General features: G+C 35.6%; 1 pseudogene; it reads right to left on the reverse strand.

Moving 5' to 3' along the window:
• Positions 1 to 2,950: 2,950 nt before the first annotated feature.
• LOC113312139 lies at positions 2,951 to 16,655 on the reverse strand (annotated as a pseudogene).
• Between the last annotated feature and the right edge of the window lie 3,776 nt (positions 16,656 to 20,431).

Below are 20,431 nucleotides of genomic sequence, written 5' to 3' on the forward strand. Positions count from 1 at the left end.
AATCATAGCAACAGGGATACCTAATAAAGATGCAGATTTGAAGGATATGAGGTTGTGGTTTGAATTAACTGGTTAGTAGGGCTGAACATGGTGTCGGTTAACCGTTGGAAACCGACCGAACCAGACCAATAAGCAAGAAACCGAACCAAACCATTTAGATTTGGATTGGTTTGGTAAAAAATTTTGAAAAACCGACAGTATTGGTTTGGTTTTGGTTTGGCCTGAAAACCGAACCAAAAACCATTGGAAAACCGATAAATATAGACCGTTGATTAATATCAGATAGATTCAATCCACACCCTTCATATTTCTTAAGTTATAACCCAAGTATACATTCGTCGACCTAATTTTCACTTCACATCTTCGCCTCCTTCTTCACTCTTCAGTTCATAGAACAGAAAGTTGAGATGTCATGGTTGCGATTCTCTAAACTCTAGTAGAATCTAATCATCCCCTCCCCTCATTCTTCTTCTTCTTCTCCTTCTCCTCCTCCTTCTTTTCAGGCGAAATCTGTTCATATGAGTTTGTAATTGTAACCTGTCAGTGTTATCTAGGGTTCACTAGTAGAAGGTATCATCTTCATTCTTCAGACGAAATAAACAAGTGAACATCTAATTTCTTTTAAGAGGTATCATATTTATCATTTATGTAACTTGGGTTACTTGATTTACATGATTTATATTTAATCTAGGGTTTACTAAAATGATTTGATTTTGCATGTTTTGTTTTTTGCATGATTTTGCTGTAACTCTCTGGATTTTGCATGATTTTGCTGTAACTCTCTGGATTTTGCAAGTGGACTGGATTTCACCATTTTGAAATGTCTATCATGCTCCTGAGATTTAGAGGCTGGATCTAAACAGTCAAAATTGGGTTGGGGGATTTAAGTTGCAAGAACTGTAACTCTGTTGTATGCTATTGAGAGATAAATCTTCTACTTCTGAATTAGTTCTAGCCAAACAATTGAATTCAGTTTCTCTTTTACTTTGATTAAATTTAACAATCATCTCAGCATCATCATTAATTTCTTCCCTAATTGAATTTCAGAAAATCCTAAACAATCTTCAATTTTTTCTCTTTCAACTCACTGTATACTACTGATCGTGCATTTGTTCATTGCAGAATTTTTGGACTCTCACTCTAAATCCATGTTCGTAAACATAACAGATGATGATGTTGAGGACTAAGGAGTACCAAGGTAATTCATCTCACCAATTGGAAGCATGTTTTCTTTGGATTTAATTTAAAGTCTTAATGTGCTAATTTAGTGCCTCTTAAACCTGTTAAGTTATTACCTGTTCAGTTAGCAAAGAAAGATACATTGTCCTCCTGATGGTGTGTTTACATGTCACGTCTTTTCACTGTTAGCATTTTCATGTATTGTTTGCCATCATGATTAGTGGAAATATACGTGAATTAGATTCTAACTACCAGTTGCTTGCCATTTTCATATACATGCAGTCAGCAACCCTGGAAAGTCTGAAGCTATCAGTTGATTTTGTGGATGCATAGCTGGAAAGTGTCGATGTTGTTCAGATGTTATGGAGACTGTGGATCTTTTGAATTACTAATCTTTATCTTTTGAATTGTGTTTAAGAATGTTATGAATTTGGATTGTGTATGGAATGGGAATGTATGTAGCCTGTAGGTAGGTTTGAAAATCTTTAAACCATGTTTTTTTTTTCTTAGATTTGAACTGTCAGTTTCCTGAAACTGACATAGCAGCCGGTTAACCGATAAACCGCTGGAATAAACCGAAACCGGCTAGAACCATTAAGAAACCGAACCAATGGTTAATGGATTGGTTTGGTTCATATTTTAAGAAACCGATAGTATTGGTTTCGGTTTTGGTTTGGCTAAAAACCGAACCAAAACCGACCATGAACAGCCCTACTGGTTAGTTAATGCGAAATCTATGAACAAACACTTTAGGTACTTCGGGTTAGATGCTTGTTTAAATAATAATGGACCGCAAATAATCACTTGAGTTGAGTCTATTGGAACCGGGATACACCCACATCTCTGAAAAGTTGACCAAACCCACATGGCCACGTTTAGGACCTCATCAGTTCTATCCTTGAGGCAACAAACAAAATGATATGCAATGGATATCGGATATTTTAGTTTTTGATTAAGATTGAAAAACAATCATGCCAAATAGACTGACTAAACGAAATGCATTTTGTTCCTACAATAACTTATTTTGGTTAAGACAATTGCTCATGAAAAGTACAAATGGTATGATTTTATAGGAGGTAGGTTCACAACTTCTTCATGATATGTAAACTTATTTATAAATTACAGATGAGATAAACACAACTAATACTTCATTTCTTATTGCATAATCCCTAAACCCGTATGAAAACATAGCTCCGGAATTAGTTATAAATTTGGGTGCATGAGGAGTCGGAGGAAATTGAATTTAGCTAACGGCCAACCAGGACATAAATAACTTTAATCTCATCTTGGTAAAAGTATTGGAAATGGTTGTAGGCGTGCAGAGGTGTAAACTTTTCTTGACACGTTGGGTACTTGTTCAAATATGTTTGGAGTTTTTACATTTTATTATTGTTATTAGTAGTATCTTTTGTAAGAAGGTTGTTATATAAAAGTTCTTTTTAGCTCTAAACACATTCTTTATTGGGTTTTATTTCACCTATAAAAATAAATTGCGACAGAAACCTTTGTACTTGACCGGTGGCTTTAATCTTAAAGGCCTAAAGTTGATGGATTGACAAAGTTCAACAAATAATGCTGAACATGACACACAATAGCTTCAACTGTTTGCCTTAGAAAATTGCAATTTGCATAGTAGCTAAGCTTCTAATAGTGGAATTTCACATTTGTCACCGAAAAATCATTCCACATTGGTCATTGGAAAATCAAGAAGATTCAATAGAAAATGAAAAAAAAAACGGTTTCATAAAGAAATAAAGATATGATTTTATTTCTATGTTGATGGTTTTTTATAAAGTCTCAACTCATCCAGTAAAGAAGTAAATTCGGTGTTAGACGACCCAGCTTCTTCTACAGCTTTTCTAGCCAATTCACGTAGTTCCTTTGCTTTACTTCTCATTTCCTTTGCTTTTTTTCCATCACCCATTATCTGATTGATTGCCTTTTCTATCTCATCCTTCTTTGTGGATGCATAATCTGTTTCGAACTATAGGTTCCATTTTTGAGTGCCAGCTCGAATCCCCGTCTTCAGCACCTGAGTAACAAGAATCTCACTGTATAATTGGTCTGCAAACATAGGCCATGTGATCATCGGAACCCCAGCGCTCACACGTTCAAGTATAGAGTTCCAGCCACAATGAGTCATGAACCCATCGATGGATGGATGATCAAGGATAAGTACTTGTGGTGCCCATTCTCTAATTATCAAACCCTTTCCTTTCGTTTTCTCTTCGAAACATTCGGGTAAAAAACTCTTTTCTTCGTTGGTCTGAGTTTTCTTATAACCCAAACAAATGAAAATTCCAGATCTTCAAGAGCCATTGCTATTTCTAACAATTGTGCATTATTCATTTTAGAAGTGCTCCCGAAACAAATGTAAAGAACTGAATTGGGTTCCTTGGAGTCGAGCCAGTTCAAAACATAATGTTCATCGACGGTGGATCGCTTTCCTCGTTGAGCTTTATCTATGTTGTTATTGTTTCGGAGGGAAACCGGGCCTATTTGCCATGCTCTTCTTCCCATAATGTTCCTGTAATAATCGGCATAAGCTGGCTCCAACTCATAGAAACTGTTTACTAAAACTCCATAACTCTTTATTTCCGAATCTCTTAATTGTTGAACCATTTCAGTAAACGAGGTTTCAACCTTAAAAGGATCAGGCACTTGTGATATAGTCATCTCTATCTTATCAGGGAGATCTGTGTTGGTTAATTTTCAATATAGAAGTCACTAACAAGCTGGTTAGGACAAGATTAGGAAATTGATGTAATCCTAAGGGAATTAGAAGTCATCTAGTTCTAAGAAAAGGAAAGACATGTAATAAGGTAATAGGACTAGGAAAAGGAATTCATAGTTCTATATATATATGATCACCAAAGTTGTGGTTGATCATATGAGCAAGATTAGAGCTTGTGTTTAGTTTTGAGAGATTTTCTAAACTTCAGTAAAGAGAGTTGTCTTTATATAAGCTAAGTTTCATCTTGCAGTTGCCATTAATTGGTATCAGAGCTTGTCTACACCGAGCCATGGGAGACGAGAGCACCATCATACGTGCAAAAGATTTCACACCACCTCCAATCCAATGTCCAATCCTCAACACCACAAATTACACAGTATGGGCCATGAGGATGAAGATACTGATGAAGATCTACAAAGTTTGGGAAACAATTGATCCTGGTACATTGGACCCAGACAAAAAACAATGTTGCCATTGGATTACTCTTTCAAGCAATACCAGAATGTCTTGTTCTACAAGTTGGTGAACAGGAAACTTCAAAGAAAATTTGGGATGCAATAAAGGCACGTAATCTCGGATTTGATCGAGTTAAAGAAGCCCGTCTGCAAACCTTAATGTCTGAATTTGGAAGAGTGAATATGAAAGACACTGATACTATTGATAGCTTTGCAGGAAATCTATCAGAGATAGCCTCAAAAGCTGCATCACTTGGACAAACTATTGAAGAGAACAAGCTTGTCAAGAAGTTTCTCAATAGTTTACTAAGATCCAAGTATATTCATATCATAGCTTCTCTCGAACAAGTCTTAGATTTAAAGAAGACTAGCTATGAAGATATAATTGGAAGATTGAAAGCATATGAAGAAAGAATCCTTGATGAAGAAAACAATGGAGAAACTCAAGGAAAACTCTTGTACACAAACTCTTACCAACAAAACTCTGCGACAAGAGGAAGAGGTCATGGAAGAGGTGGTAGAGTAAACAGAGGCCGAGGAAGGGGAGGAAGGTTTAACTCACAAGATAGAACAACAAGTCAGAATGATCAAAACCAAGGGAAAGAAAAGAAGGATAGATCAAACATTATTTGTTACAGATGTGATAAACCATGACACTTCTCCTCTGTATGCCCTGAAAGAATACAAAAGATGGAAGAAGCAAACAAGAATGAAACAAGGGAAGCAGATACAACTCTTTTCATGCACGAAGTTGTATTCTTAAACGAAGGGAAACTAACACCAAAGAACTACGAATCAAAGGATGGAAAAGAAGGAATCTGGTATTTAGATAATGGAGCCAGCAATCACATGACTGGTAAGAGACATTACTTTAACTCAATGAGAAAATCAAAGGACAAGTGAAGTTTGGGGATGAATCTTCTGTAGAAATTGAAGGCAAAGGATCAATTCTTTTTCAGAGCAAGACCGGAGAACAGAAGCTTTTCACAAACATCTACTTCATCGCAAACTTACAAAGCAACATTCTAAGTTTAGGACAAGCTACAGAAGTTAGTTGTGATGTTAGAATGCGACAAGATTATCTAACAGTTCATGACCCAAGTGGAAGACTTTTAGTTAGAGTCTCACGCTCACAGAATAGACTCTACAAGATAAGTCTCATGATTGGAAGGCCATTGTGTCTGAATATGAGACTGGAAGATCAGACATGGAAGTGGCACGCAAGGTTAGGACACATAAGTTTCAGAACCTTAAAAACTATGTCTCAGAACAAGATGGTTCGAGGGCTACCACAACAAAACGGAGTGGTGGAGAGGAGAAACAGGAGTCTAATGGAGATGACAAGAAATTCTTTAAAGGATATGTAGGTACCTAATTATCTATGGGGAGAAGCTGTACGACACTCCACATACCTAATAAACAGGATACCTACGAAAGCTCTGAAAGCCATGACTCCGTATGAAAGTTTGCGAAAGAAAAAACCAAACATAGATCATTTAAGAGTGTTTGGTTGCAAAGCATACGCAAAAGTTGATTCTGCAACTCTTAAGAAACTGGATGATCGATCTCAGACTCTTGTGAATCTAGGAATTGAGCCTGGATCCAAAGCTTACAGATTATTCAATCCAACAACGAAAAGAGTGATAGTGAGTCGAGATGTGGTATTCGATGAAAAAGCAAACTGGAACTGGAAATAAACTAATGATGGACCAAGTAGGGATCCAGGAATGTTTCACATGAGATGGGGTCAAGTAATTGATGAAGGCGAAGGACCCATAATCATCAATACCAATGGAAACAATGATGTTAATCAAGAAGAAGAAGAGAATAATGAAAACACTGAGAATAAAGAAGAAGTAGAAGAAGAAGAAGAAGAAGAGATCGATGAAATAACTCAACCCATTCCACTGCAAAAATCAACAAAACAGATACAAAAGCCACAGTATCTGGAGGATTATGTTCTTCAAGCTGCAGAAGAATGTGAGATTATGCTACTTTCTGTTAATGATGAACCAAGGAATTTTCAGGAAGCAAAGGTCTTGACTAAATGGACACAAGCATGTAGAGAAGAAATTATTTCAATCAACAGAAACAAGACTTGGTTTCTAGTTGATAAGCCAGGTGGGGTAAAAGTGATTGGTCTTAAGTGGATCTTCAAAATAAAACGGAATGCTGATGGTACTGTCAACAAATATAAGGCAAGACTTGTAGCTAAGGGATACATTCAAGAATCAGGCATATACTTTGATAAAGTTTTCGCACCAGTTGCTAGACTAGAGACAATTCGTCTCTTAATAGCAGAAGCTGCATCAAACTCATGGGAAATTCACCACTTAGACGTTAATACAACATTCTTACATGGTGAATTGCGAGAAGATGTGTATGTTGAACAACCAGAAGGTTTTGAAGTAAAAGGACAAGAACATAGAGTTTACAAGTTTTCAAAAGCTCTCTATGGTCTAAGACAAGCCCCTCGAGCCTGGAATACAAAGTTAGATCAAATCTTACAGGGAATGAGATTCATAAAGTGTTCTAAAGAAACTTCTGTATACAGAAAAGAAGAAAAGGGGACACTACTAGTAATTGCAGTCTATGTAGATGATCTATTTGTGACTGGAAATTCTCTCAAGGTGATCTGTGAGTTCAAGAAAGATATGTCATTTAAGTTTGAGATGTCTGATCTTGGGAAACTCACATATTATATAGGCATAGAAGTTCATCAAGGGATAGATGGGATTCAGATTAAACAAGAAGCTTATGCAAGGAGAATTCTGAAAGAAGCAGGACTTGAAACTTGTAATCCAACTAAGATACCAATGGAGTTTGGACTTAAAGTTTCAAAGGCACATGAAGAAGCAGAGATTGATCCAACGAGTTATAGAAGAAATGTTGGATGCCTTAGATACTTGTTACACACAAGACCGGACTTGGATTTCTCTGTGCGAGTAGCAAGCCGTTATATGCAGAGTCCACGCAAGTCTCATGGTGATGTAATAAAGCAGATATTGAGATATCTAAGAGGAACAATCAGTTTTGGATTGAAGTATGGTCGAGGAGGATCAAAAAGAATTGTTGGGTATAGTGACAACAATCATAATATTGACCAAGATGATGGAAAAGGTACAACTGGTCATATATTTTATCTAGGTGAAGCACCTATTACATGGTGTTCACAGAAGCAAGACACTGTAGCCCTCTCATCCTGTGAAGCTGAGTTTATGGCTGCAACAGAAGCAGCTAAAAAATCAATATGGCTTCAAGAACTGTTGGGTGAAATCAAAGGAAGAGAACCTGAAAAATTTCTCATCAAGATTGATAATAAGTCTGCAATTGCACTCACTAAAAATCCAGTGTTTCATGGGAAGACGAAACACATTCACAAAAGGTATCATTTCATACGAGAATGTATCGAGAAGGAGATCATCAACGTTGAACAAATATCAGGAACTGAGAAGAAAGCAGATATACTGACAAAGGCATTAGCTCGGATCAAGTTTGAAGAAATGAGACAACTGATTGGAGTACAAGATATGTCACGGGTAAGGTTGAAGCTTAACGGGGAGAATGTTGGTTAATCTTCAATAAAGAAGTCACTAACAAGCTGGTTAGGACAAGATTAGGAAATTGATGTAATCCTAAGGGAATTAGAAGTCATCTAGTTCTAAGAAAAGGAAAGACATGTAATAAGGTAATAAGACTAGGAAAAGGAATTCATAGTTCTATATATATATGATCACCAAAGTTGTGGTTGATCATATGATCAAGATTAGAACTTGTGTTTAGTTTTGAGAGATTTTTTAAACATCAATAAAGAGATTTGTCTTTATATAAGCTAAATTTCATCTTGCAGTTGCCATTAATCTGGCACCACACAAATTTCTGTATCAGACGTGATATCTGTGAATGGTTTGTTGCAATTTAAGCTATGCTCAACGCACTGCCAGAATATATTTGTTCCATGAAAGACAAACCGAGGGATGCCAAATTTGGCCGCACTCTCAGTCGCCCAATGTAATGTAAAATCAGCGACTATGAAATCTGGTTGGTAATCTTCCAAGAGCCGCTCCAATGGTTGTTGGAGCATGTTGACAGCCTTGAGGAATGTGTGAATCGTATCAAGTGCATCCAAGTCGTCAAGATTTTCACAACCTTCCGTCAAACCAACTTCTTTTGCAGGAAATTGAAGTATTTGAACATTGATATCGAGATTTAATAATCTATTTATTTCTGTAGCGTTTGAGAAGGTGGAAGCGTTTGCCGGAGTAGTAATTATGGTGGCCTTAACACCTCGAGAAGCAAACATCCTTGCAATGTCAAACATTGGAATCATGTGCCCATAAGCCATGAGTGGAAAGAAGAAGCCATGGAGTTGGCGATGCTGCGGATCCTCTGAACTCATTTCAGGACCTTAGAATTTGTTTTCAGGTAAGAAGTGATTGAAGGACTGGAGTATGTGGGAGACCAAAATTTACAGATTGAGAGTTATGAAAACTGCTTTTTATTTTTTTCTACTAGCAAACTTATAGTGTTTTTAAACCACCAAGACAGTGTGAGCATGTGGGTACTGTCTGATCTTTATATCTTTTGCTCGGATTCATGCATCTTTAGAAGTAGGAATTACCAATAGGTACTATTATTATGGGTGTAGTTAATGGCAGGTCCACCGTTAAGAGCCTGTTAATCGTCGGTCCATAATAAGAAACAGAAAAGAATTTTGGACCCAAGTTTTTATTCACAGGTCCTGCCACACGTGTGCTAGGAAATTGGAGCGTCCAACATACCAAAAAAAAATGAAAATAAGACTAAATCAAGCATCTCATCATTTTTTGGGGTTGTTGGAATAATCAATCGAAGGAGATAAAGAAGATTAAATCCAGGAAACTAAATCTTAGGTGCAAAAACTGATCTGTCGATCAAAGACCTAGCAAGAATCTTCATCGCGAGTCGCCAGAGCTCTTCAAACCGAGAAAGAAAATGAAAATAAATGAATTAGGACTGGTTCCACCATAAATATATATTATGGGCTTTTTCGGTATTTTGAACGCTCCAATTTCCTGACACACGTGTGGCAAGACCTGTGAATAAAAACTTGGGTCCAAAATTATTTTCTGTTTCTTATTATGGACTGACGGTTAACAGGCTCTTAACGGTGGACCTGCCATTAATTAGGCCCATAATAATAGTACCTATTGGTAATTCCTAATTTTAATATATGTTTTCTTGGGTATAATTGTATAAATAGAGGAGGGAGAGACGGGTAACACAAAGTGTTGGATGCAATTTTTCTTCGTTGTTTGGTACGAAATTAAAGATTTTCCTTTCCACCAACCCCGTTACCCCCACCTACTCATTCAACACAATGACTCGGAAAACTCCAAGTGATAAAAAATCCTTTCACGGAGTGTTTCACAGGGACGGTTATATTATTAGAAGGTGTATATTGTTTGGATTTTTGGATTTTGTACGTGACATTTTTGTTTTTACCGGCGACGTCCTAGTGAGTGAGCTAATCATGTGGAAGTTCCTTGTTCTCTCTAAACAATTCTTCAAAAAAGAAAAGGAGAAAAAGAAAAGAAGAGAGAAATCTCACTTTTAAAAAGAAGTTTAACTAGTGGCGAAAACCTTCGAAGGAATTTGGGCTTCTGTTCCAAATTTTCTTATAAATGCTTAAGTGGCTTGAGAAGATGAGAGGGGTTTACAGATGTTGGTTACAAAGACACCATCTTACTTAGGATGATGATGAGATGATTAAAAAACACTATTTATAGAAGTGACACAGAGACATTAATCGTTAAAGGATGGTTTAATCTCCCATTTTTTTTATTTTATTTGGAATTCCTACTTCATATTTGTGAGGTGGTAGGGGAAATTGAAGCATAAAGAACATACTGCGTGAACTACTGCTAATTTCTAAAGTTTCGGGCCTTGTGAAAGAGACAAAAGCAAACAAAGGCCAAGTAGGTTTATACGCAATCAACTAGGGGTTGGTTTCAAAAGAACGGTTTTTTTTTGGGACCAGCCTTTTTTCTGGGACCATTATTTTACTTTGGGTAAGACATTAGAAATAAATATAGATCATCCCTTATCTAAATATTTATATTAATACCAAAATTGTCCATTTCAATTAAGTTAGTGTAATGATTAGTTGTATCATTAGGTTAACATAATTATTGATTAGTGCAAGGTTAAATCAAAAAAAAATTAAACTAAATAATTAAAAAAAAAGTTGTATCATTAGGTTAACTAAAATTACCCCTTAACATAATTAACTAGTTCGGTTGGGAAATGTTTTTTGCAACGTAACCGAACTAATGTTCAGTTGGGAAATATTTTGCGAAATGACTGAACTAAAATTCGGTTGGGAAATGTTTTTTTTCAACTAACCGAACCTAGGGTTCAGTTGGGAAATGTTTTTTGCGACGTAACTGAACTATTAGGATTCAGTAGTTCGGTTAGAAAATGTTTTTTGCAACGTAACGAACTGATGTTTTGTTGGGAAATATTTGGCGAAATGACCGAACCAAAGTTCAGTTGGGAAATGTTTTTTGCAACTAACCGAACTATTAGGGTTCGGTTGGGAAATGTTTTTTGCAACTAACCGAACTATTAGGGTTCGGTTGGGAAATGTTTTTTGCGGCGTAATCGAACTAAGGTTCGGTTAGGAATTATTTTTGCGAAATAGCCAAATTGTTCTTCATGTTCATCATTTCCATTAGGTTCGGTTAGTTGGACAAAGTTTTTCACATAATTTCTAGCCGAACTTCTCTCTGCAACTTCCATTTTCAACTCATTTTGATGGTTAATACTCATTTTTCAATCGAACAAGGAAAAAGAGAAGAAGAAGAGAATAATTTTTTTTTCAAAACTAACTTTTTTTTATTCCCCCTGTTTTTTATTTTGATTTTGATTTTGGTTAATAGATTTATTTAGATTAGATACATATGATTAGATTTATATAGTTATTAGATTAGTTTTGATTTAAATTAAAGTAAAGGGTGAATGTGTATTTACCTAACTTTAGGACACCCCTTATAAATATAGGGAGGTTGGCCTAATAAGATCATGATCCCCCCAAAAAAACCATGGTCCCTAAAAAACGGTTCTTTCAAAATCTACCAAATCCCAGCCCACTTTCAAGAGGGATTCTCATATGTTTCTTGATACAACCACTAGGAAGGTTCTCTCTTGAGCGAAACCTAGTAAGGGTAACTGCCCGACTTGGCAAGTGTTGGAAACAATGCACAAAAAAACAAAACGAATCTCAAACAACTGAGTCGCGGACTAGATCGCTATCTTTAAGGTGTTTCGCGACTTTGACTTTTGATTGTGCTAACAGTCAAAAACTTGTCGAAAACCCTATGGGATAAAACAGTTGATACTTTCTTGATCGATTTATCCGCACCTTGAGAAATCGAACCAACTATCACTCTTTCTAACACTTGCTCAGAACTCAATAGATGTAAAACTCTGTATCTTCATCTTCTCCAAAAACTGTCTTTTTATAACTCAAAAAATAATCAATACGTTTTTAATGAGAATAAATCAGGCTTTAAAGCACAAATAAAATCCTATCACGAGTTACAAAGAAAACAATTAGAATATAACTACTGAATTATTAAAATTAATTGACAATAGTAATTACTTAAAATACGTTTTGAAAGTCTAAGTTAAAAACGACAAAAATAAGTTTCTGGATCAGCTGACCTCCCAAGACCCTGCTCCCGGACTAATATAATATAAGTATATAGTATATAGTATATATTATATATACCCTAGTGGAAATGTATGGGGTGGGATTTGAACTCATGCATATACTGTGGGAGCTCAAAATAATACCACCACACTATCTTTCTAACTTTGGCATAAAATTACAAAATTATGTTTTTAAATATATACCCCAACAATCCCCCACTTATATTTCAAAAACATTGAGAAAGTGTTGTATAGTTGTGCATATGCAAAGGTACCTTTCGACTTGAACCTCTGCATAGTGTTAAATTTCTAAGTACCAGGTGACTAGAGTAACTCACGTCTTGAACTCTAACTAATACTAGATTATTTAACACACACAACTATATCTAGAGTAAAGTCCTTAAGTTCGCACATTAAGGCCATGTGTTTATCCCTTTTTTGACAAATGATCTAGAGAAATGCCCAATTTCCTATAGAAGGCGGCCACACCTTCAGATTCGTATAGGTGAGTCTATCAAGAATACTCATGTGTATCCCACTCTAACTTAAGAGCTATAGACATCATTAAGAGTTAAAACACTCAACCTGTTTACCACTTTAGAATATCATGCTATGGGAATGCATGACTCTATCATATCATTTTTAACTTCGTCTAGTCCCTTTGAACATATTTCTAGGTTCGGTATCCATTACAAATGACTCAACTTCTAACGGGCAAAAGTCCCATGCTTTTAGAGGTATTACATACCTTTTCTCTTGCTAGTCCTTTCGTCAAATGATCAACTAAGTTTCCTTCAGATCTTACATGATCTACTCTAACAACACCAGTTGTGAGAAATTCTCTAACTGTGTCGTGCTTTCGACGTATTCGTCGATTCTTATTGTTATTATAACAATTCTCTACTACTCTGGTAGCCGCGGTACTATAGCAGTGGATCAAAGTGGCTGGTATTGGCTTTTCCCATACAGGAATTCTGACAACATACTTTTCAGCCATCCTGCCTCTTCACTAGCTGCTGCTAGTACCATCGATTCAGCCTCCATTGTAAATTGGACTATAATTGTCTGTTTCTTTGATCTCCAAGATACATCGCCCCTAAAAATAGTAAAAACATATCCACTGGTTGTCTTGGAATCATCTGACAGAGTGTTCCAATTAGCATCGCTAAATCCTTCAAGGACTGCGGGATACCTTTGATAGTGTAACCCTAGGTTTGTGGTTCTTTTCAGATACCGCATAACCCTCTCAATAGCATCCCAGTGTTCCAAACTAGGATTACTGGTAAACCTTCACAGAACTCCCACTGCATATGCAATGTCTGATCTAGTACAATCAGTTGCATAACGCATACTGCCAATTATACTAGCATATTCAGATTGTCTAACACTTTCTTCAGTATTCATAAACAATTTACATTAGGATCAAACGGAGTACAAACAGGTTTGTAATCAAAATATTCATACTTCCTCAGAATGTTTTTAACGTAGTGAGATTGGTCTAAACAAATACCACTATTAGTTCTAGTTATTTTGATTCCCAAGATTACACTAGCTTCACCCAAATCTTTCATGTCAAAATTCGAACTAAGTATGTTTTTAGTTTCATTGACAACAAATAGATTGGAACCAAATATCAGCAAGTCATCTACATACAAGCAAACAGTCACGCACACATCATTCTCAGATTTATAGTAGATGCATTTGTCACCTCATTAATTTTGAAGTTATTTGAAATCATTAAATTATCAAATTTCTCATGCCATTATTTAGGAGCTTGGTTCAAACCATAAAGAGATTTTTCTAGCTTACATACTTTATGTTCTTGTCCAAGAATAAAAAAACCTTCAGGTTGTTCCATGTAAATTTCCTCTTCTAGTTCGCCATTCAAAAAAGCAGTTTTAACATCCATTTGGTGAATAACAAGATTATGAGCAGCAACAACAACAATCAAAACACGTATAGATGTTAATCTAGTAACAGGAGAATAAGTATAAAAAAAGTCTACGCTCTCTCGTTGCTTAAATCCTTTAGCAACCAGTCTAGCCTTGAACTTATCTACCGCTCCATCAGGTTTGAGTTTCTTTTTCAAAATCCATTTACAACCTATAGGCTTACCACCAGGAGGTAAATCTACTATACACCAAGTTCCATTAGACATATGAGAATCCCATTCATTATCTACAACTTCTTGCCAGAAACTAGACTCTGCAGAACTAAACACCTCTTGTAAGTTAGAAGGTTCTTCCTCTACGACATAAAATTCAAAATCAGGATCTTTTGTCTCAGTCCTAGCTCTTTTAATGCGTCTAGGTTCAACTTTAGTGATCCTAGTTTCTTCACTTCTATGTTCTTCTAATCTAGGTTCATAATCAACACTAGGTATAGAACCCCCACTATTACCCACACTATTTCTAGATTTAAAAAGGAAAGCTCTCTTCAAAGAAATCAACATCAATAAATTCAATAATAACCTTATTATTAATATCAAAGAACCTATAAGCTTTACTGTTTTGAGCATAACCAATAAAACACATTCATAAGCTCTACTTTCTAACTTATGTCTTTTAGGATCAGGTTTTCTAAGAAAAGCTATGCAACCCCAAACTCTGAAATAACATATATTAGGTTTTCTATTTCTCCAAAGTTCATAAGGAGATATCATGGTTTTATTATTGGGAATGCGGTTCAAAACATGGCAAACAGTTAACAAACATTCACCCCACCAATAAGAAGCAGCACCAGAACTAAGCAAACAAGCAACAATAAGTTCAGACAGTGTACGATTCTTTCTTTCAACTTTTCCATTCATTTGAGGATTATATGGAGCATTTTTTTCATGTATTATGCCATTAGTTTGATAAATTTCAGTAAAAGGAGCAGAATCATATTCAGTGCCTCTATCACTACGAAACCTCTTAATTTTTCTACCAAATTGATTTTCAATTTCAGCAATTAGTATCTTAAACTTTTTAATAGCTTCATTCTTATGGCTCAACAAATAAACATAGGTATAATTAGAACAATCATCAATGAATGTCATGATATATCTCTTGCCATTTCTAGTTAGGGTACCTTCATATTCACATAAATCAGAATGTATTAAGTCTAGTGGTCTGGATTCTCTTACAATAAATTTATGTGAAGCCTTGGTTATTTTTGCTTGACTACAATATTCACATTTTTCAAATTCATTTTCAGAGAGTTCAGGAAAACACCTAACTTGCTCATGTTACTTACTAACATTTTACCCACATGACAAAGCCTACCATGCCAAACATTAAAATTGCAAACCATATAAGCAGAAGAATCAATTTTATTCATAGCATCAACATTAATCTTAAACATTCCATCAGTAGCATAACCCTTTCCTACAAAACTCTTATTCTTAGTTATAGTGTAAATATTAGACCCAATAGTTTGATACAACCGATCTTGTTGAGAAGATAGCCGGAAACAAGGTTCTTTCTCATTTCTGGAGTGTGAAGGAAATCTTTCAGCATGAGAGTCTTCCCATAAGTAAACTTCAACTCTACCGTACCAGAACCTTTTACCACAGTGTTGTGAGAGTCTCTCAACAACACTTTCTTATCCTTGGTTTCAGCATAAGTCTTAAACATGGACCAACCAAAACAACAATGACGCGAAGAACCACTGTCTATTCACCACCCATCAGATCCACCAACCATGTAGAACTATGGATCAGAGACTATGGAAATTATAACGTCACCCACAACATTAGCTTGTGCGTTATTCTTTTCCTTGTTAAACCTGCAATTCCTAGCCATGTGGTTTGGTTTATTACAGGTATAACAAAGAAACTCAGAATTGGAATTTTGTCCATTTCTTGATGGGTGTTGGTTCTTGTTTTGATTAGGACTTCCTCCTTTCTTTTGGTTCGGGTTAGGTTTCAGGTTATTTTTCTTAGGTTTCAAACTCGGATGAGTCTGATTCTTATTGTTAGAAACAATGAGAATCTCTTCCTTCCTATCTTGTTTCCGAGCTTCTTCTTCAACCCTGAGCTTAACAATCAAACTTTCAAGAGAAAACTATTTAGACTTGTGACGCAAAGAATTATGAAAATCTTTCCAGTTAGGTGGTAACTTGTCAATCATTAGAGCAACTTGAAATTTTTCATCAACTTTCATACCTTCGGTCAGAATTTCATGGGAAATGTTCTGAAGTTCATGAGACTGTGCAACAACTGAGCTATCATCCACCATTTGGTATTTCAAATACCGGCTAACAACATACTTCTTTGAACCAGCTTCCTCGGTGTCATATTTTTTCTGTAATGCATACCATACATCTTTAGCAGTTTCAAAAGTTGAATAACACTCATATAAACCATCAGATAATGCATTAAGAATGTATTTTTTACAATCAAAGTCATCATCGACCCATTTGTCAATGGCATTCTGTTTCTCTTCAGGAGTTTGAGAAACAACTTCTTTGGCACCACAGGTAGGAGGTGGATCAGTAGAAGCAGCACCTGCATCAACAGCAGCAGAGGTACTTGTCTTATCAACACTCGTCTTATAAGCAGCAGTTTCTAGGGTTCCACGATGAACAGTCGACACAATCATATGCAGCTTCATGAGTTTGAGATAAAAGAACATCTTTTGCTTCCATCTTCTAAAATGCAGCCCTTCAAATTTGAAAGGCTTGTTGGTATCATCAACACGCTTCTTTTCAACCTCCATATCAAAATCAATCACCTTAAAATTGTTGGAAACATTGCACAAAAAAACAAAACGTATCTCAAACAGCTGAGGTGTTTCGTGACTCTGCCTCTTGATTGTGCTAGCAGTCAAAAACTTGTCGAAAACCTTATGGGATAAAACAGCTGATACTCTCTTGATCGATTTCTCTGCACCTTGAGAAATCGAACCAACTATCACTCTTTCTAACACTTGCTCAAAACTCAATATAAGTAAAACTCTGTATCTTCATTTTCTACAAAAACTGTCTTTTTATAACTCAGAAAATAATCAATACGTTTTTAATGAGAATAAATCAGGCTTTAAAGCACACATAAAATCCTCTCACCAGTCACAAAGAAAACGGTCAGAATATAGTTACTGAATTAATAAAATTAATTGACAAAAGTAATTAATTAATTATAATATAAAATGAAAGGAACTCATACAGAGCTTTTGGTTGGTAGCCTGGCCACAAGTTGTGCTCCAACTCCTCTTTGAATAGCGATACCTAATCTATGAAAAATAAAACTACCCAAACCACTACCAGCGTCATTACAAACTAGACAGTTCTTTAAGCGCTTAAAAAAAACACAAAGTATCTTCACCAAGTTCTCCTAAAGTGGAAAAATCTAGGACCCCCAGACCATATCCAAGTGAAGTGCACTTGTCCGGGTATTTAGTGCGTTTATGAGATATCACACTAGAAATAGCTTTTCCTGGAGCAAAAGAGCGAATGCCATCACCATCAAAGGGCGAGACCCCTGTGACATCCATACAAACATCTCGACCATTCTCCCAGTTGAGAACAAGAATGTCAGCAGGCTTCAAATCCTTGTCATCGTCTGATAGAATATCGAGAGAGACTTCCTTGCGTGCAGGTACATTAGCTTTGTAACAAATGTATACAACCACATCACGAACAAGATCATGTCGGAACTTACTCCCAACATCTTTAGCACAATGAAGCGCATGGTCTCCGAAGATGTCCATAGATTTGTTACAACTTGAGCATAAGCTATTTTCAACAAACAATGGGATGCCAAGGCGGTAGCAAAGCACAGATTTGAACTGTCTAGGTCCGAGGAATTGATTAAGCCCACTAATGGGAACCACCAATAAATAATCATGTGCATGCTTGACACGATTACACTTCCACAAAACGGAATCTCTTGCAGACATGGAAAATTGGTCTGGGATTCTCTTCTTGACTGCATCAAAATAAATAATTTCCAGGGAAAGTACGTTTTGAAAGTCTAAGTTAAAAACGGAAAAAATAAGTTTCTGGATCAGCAGACCTCCCAAGACCCCCAAGGCCTCGCTCCCAGACTAATGTAATATAAGTATATAGTATATATTATATATACCCTAGTGGAAATGTATGGGGTGGGATTTGAACCCATGCATATAGTGTGGGAGATCAAAATAATACCACCACACTATCTTTCTAACTTTGGCATAAAATTACAAAACTATGTTTTTAAATATATACCCCAACAATCCCCCACTTATATTTCAAAAACATTGAGCAAGTGTTATATGTTATATATTTGTGCATCTGCAAAGGTGCCTTTCGACTTGAACCTCTGCATAGTGTTAAATTTTCTAAGTACCAGGTGACTAGAGTGACTCACGTCTTGAACTCTAACTAACACTAGGTTATTTAACACACACAACTATATCTATAATAAAGTCCTTTACTGAATTTTATATCACGTTATCTTTCTAACTTTGGCATAAAATTACAGAACTATGTTTTTAAATACATACCCCAACAGCAAGAGTGTAAGATTTTAATTCCAAACCTTTACTGAATTTTATATCACGCTTATGGATCAGTAAATTCTGAATCACCCCTTTTGCATACTTAGAAGGCATGATTTTTTATTTATTTTTTTGATCGGCAAAGAAGAAATTCATTGATCAGAAAAGAGATGAGTATGAAGATTATACCACCCTGAACAAAGTATAAAAGGATAAAATAAAAAAAATAAAAGGAGGTAACAAGCTACCAACCTAAACAGGATTGAAATAGATGTTACACCAATCTGATATAATTATTGAGGAGTTCACATTTTCAAATTCTTTGACTAATTGTTATTGTAAAACATACGAGTGATATGGACTTCAATTCCTGTATTTCTCAGCAAGTCCCTTGTAGGAAGTCTATTGTGGGCAATAAGCCATAAAAAAAGCCAATTTTTGGAGGACATTTGAGATTCCAGATGAAAGTAAATATAGAGATGTGCTGAATAATGGCATCCTCCATTGATATTTTATTACATGCAGAATTTATTGAGAAAACTTTGCTTTTGGTCAGAGTCCATTGCAATTCATCTTTTGAATCACTGGTGAACTTGAAAGAAGAGAGGTCTGAAATGAGGAGATTAAATTTAGTTTTGGCTGCGATATTATGTCTTGTGGGATAATGAAGATTCCAAATGTAAGAAGGACCATCTGTAACATAGATTTCTGCACCTGAAAGATGCTTTGCTCTGGATAATGCATAGAAATTTTGATAACAAGTTTTAATAGGAGAATCATAATTTGAATTCGAAAAATCTCAAAACAAAGGACTTAAATAATAATAATTCTAAATACAATATTGACTAATTTTATAGAGATTTTATGACTAATTAACGCCTTGTATAAGAAGGGGGCATTAAAGGAAAATGTAAGGCATCAAAAGAATAAATGTTCTGTATACTGATCAAAGGAAAAAAAAATGTTCTGTATACTGATCAAAGAAACAAAAATGTTATGTACTCCTCCTCCATTAGTCTTAACTACATCTGAAACTGCACCATCGGGTAGAAACGGTAGATATTCCAGTAAACAAAAAACCAGAGGGACGATTATGAGTCAACTCTGTGCAAATTTTTTTCAGGATCTCCTTAATCTTAATCTTTTCTTCTGCTAATCAATCAATGTTTTTTATTATCCTACTCGACATTTTTGATTTCCTTCACAATTTCTTTTCTTTTTGATCTATTATTATAAATTTTTAAAATAAGTTGCCTATCCTTTTCTCTTTTGTTTTTAGATTTATAGTTTCATCTGGATTTTACAATTCTCATCATATAATCTTCTTTCTTTAGTTTCTAATGGCTTTCTAATTCTTTCTACAGGACCTCACTCATTCAACATGACAGGCATCCATTTTTGGAATTTGGCATGGTTGTATCTCACTCTGTCAACTTTATTGTTGCAACCAACGACAGTTTTAATTTCATCTCCGAGCGCAGTTTTGCTGACCATCAACCAAAAGGTGGTTTCTATCAGTATGATCCAATATTTTACTTTAGATTATGTTTATGATCACAAAGGTTTCCATGAGTTAAGAATCGTTGAGTTAAACAGTCTGATCTTTTGCTACAAGTCTATTCATTTGAATTTTCAAAATTCAAAGTTTCCCTCTATAACTTAGCGCAATAGGTGGACATGCGAATTAGTTTTAAATACGTATCAGTTGACTTCTACCTCTTTCAATGCCAGCTTTATTCTTCCAGCTCAAAAGAATATATCCTTTCCCAAAATATCTCAGAACCGTTATACCAATATAACGATTTATGGTTATAATATATTCGATCTTCATCAATATAATGCAAAGAAAGAGAACCCTTTTCTTGTCATCTGTTCCCAAGTAAAACTTTCACTTTGGAATCTCAGAAACA

The sequence above is a fragment of the Papaver somniferum genome, chromosome 9 (assembly GCF_003573695.1).
Source record: "Papaver somniferum cultivar HN1 chromosome 9, ASM357369v1, whole genome shotgun sequence".
Classification (NCBI taxonomy): domain Eukaryota; kingdom Viridiplantae; phylum Streptophyta; class Magnoliopsida; order Ranunculales; family Papaveraceae; genus Papaver; species Papaver somniferum.